Below are 2,384 nucleotides of genomic sequence, written 5' to 3' on the forward strand. Positions count from 1 at the left end.
GGATAAGCCAGGGGTAGTGGCACATGCCTTTAATCCCAGCACTCGGGAGGCAGAGGCAGGTGGATTTCTGAGTTCGAGGCCAGCCTGGTCTACAGAGTAAGTTCCAGGACAGCCAGGGCTAGACAGAGAAACCCTGTCTTGAAAAAAACAAAACAAAACAAAACAAAAAAGAATGAACTGGATAGTCGACCCTAGCATTCAGTCCTAGTAGGAAGATCCAACCTCAAGCTAACACTCTGGAGCAATTTCACAGTTACTCCCATTCCTTCCTCCCAGGCCCAGTAAACTACCATTCCTGCCTGCCCCCCGCCCCCCGCCCCCCACGCTCCACTCTTCACTGAAGAACACTTCAGATGCCTTATAAAAGAGACACACCATTAATCCCAATACTCTGGAGGCAGAGTTAGACCAGCCTGGTCTACAGATAGGGCTACACAGAGAAACCCTGTCTCAAAAAGGAGGAGGAAGAGGAGGAAGAGGAGGAGGAAGAAGAGGAGGAGGAGGAGGAGGAGGGGAAAGGGAAGGAGACAGAGAAGGAGAAGGAGAAGGAGGAGACAGAGAAGGAGAAGGAGAAGGAGAAGAAGGAGAAGGAGAAGAACCACATGCCATGTGACTGGTTTACTTCATTCGGATTCAGACATAGCATCTTCAATATTTTATGGATTGTTTCTGAATTTTAATAAGGTTTATTAAGGTAATTTAATAATATCCATAAAGGCTGAAACTATTCTAGTACACTGCATACATACCACACCTCTATATCCATTCATCCATCCTGGGCATTTGAGTGTTTTCTCCTTTCAAACATTGTAAATGACGGTGCTGTGGACATTATTGTACAGAAGCTATTTGAATCCCAGCTTCTAGTTCTTCTCGGAGGTGGAAGTGCTCACAGCAGATGCTGTTTGGAAGAAGAGAGTCACCGCTCTCGTCAGGATGCTCAGTGGTTTGGGTTGAGTGTGCTGGAAACTTTGCTCTCCTTGCTGCACTTCACTTCAGAGTTCCTGAAATCTTAGTTTCCATCGTTAGGAATGGCTTAGTCTGTGGAGTGCGCGTTCAATATTTTAGAAATGTCGTCTTTTCACTCCTTGAAAAATATACATTGGCAAGATGTGGGATTGGTGTTTACATTTTTCCCCCTCTTCTGGTGTGATTCCAAATTTGCACATGTTAAACCTTCTTGCTCCTTATGCTAAGCTTTTCAATAGCCTTGCCTATCTTTGCCAAATTTAAAGGAGGCTCTTTTCCAGGGGACTGATATGTTCAGTTGTGACTCCAGCTTTGCCATTTTAGTACAAGAATTTTGGCTGAGGCCTCCCCCCTCCCCATCTATCTGGGACTTTAAAAAATATTTTCTTGTTCTTTTTTAATTTTTTTAAATATGTTCTAGTAATGGATGGTAATAGCAGCAACAGTGTGGATGTATTTAATGCCACTGAACTGTATATTTTAAATACGTAAAATGATGCTTTTTAAGCTACACATATTTTACAAGTAAGAAGGATCTGATAAAGGTAAAATTACATGTGTCAGAAAAGAGATTCAGGGAGTGGGGGATGTAAGTCATCTGGTGGAGCGCTCTCTTCTCTTGCTAGAAGCCCTGAGTTGGACCCCAGCCTGTGTGTAAACCAGGAGCCATGGTGCAGGCCTGGGATCCTATAATCCCAACCCTCTGGGGTGGCAGCAGGGGAACCAGAAGTTTAAGGTTATTATCGCATGGTGAGTTTAAGGCCAACCTGGGCTACCTGAGACCTTGCCTCAAAAAAGGGGAGGGGAGGGAAGGGTGGTGGGATATGAAGATAGTTTAATGAATATTTAATGATTTGTATTAATAAGCACTTTAGCTGAGTGTAGACATTAAATTTTATTGGGAGAATAAAAGAAAAGTATAAAACTGGGAATGATAACGTGTGCCTGTAATCGTAACACTTTGCAGTTCTAGGCAAGAAGATGAGAAATTCAAGGTCATCTTCTGATGATTTCTAAATTCGAGGCCAGACTAAGCTACAGGGTGAGAGAGGGCCTATCTCAAACAATAGAAATGAAAAGAAACAATAAGAGAAAAAAAAGAAGTGTGTATAAACCTCTTTAGAAAAATAAGAATAATAGGTAGATATATTGGCCCAGCACAAGGGAGTCTGAGGCAGGAGGATAGCGAATTTGAGGTTAGCCTGGTCTGCTTAGTAAGATTCGGTCTCAAACAAAACTGAGTGATCACGTTGGAATATGTCCCAAGGAGTTGTTCCCAGATAGGGCTTCATGGATTTTTATTTTCTTGTATTTTATGTTGTTTATTTAGATGAGGGTGGAAGAGGGTGTCTGTCCTAGTCAGGGTTTCTATTCCTGCACAAACATCATGACTAAGAAGCAAGTTGGGGAGGAAA

Source organism: Mus pahari, chromosome 8 (genome assembly GCF_900095145.1).
Source record: "Mus pahari chromosome 8, PAHARI_EIJ_v1.1, whole genome shotgun sequence".
Classification (NCBI taxonomy): Eukaryota; Metazoa; Chordata; class Mammalia; order Rodentia; family Muridae; genus Mus; species Mus pahari.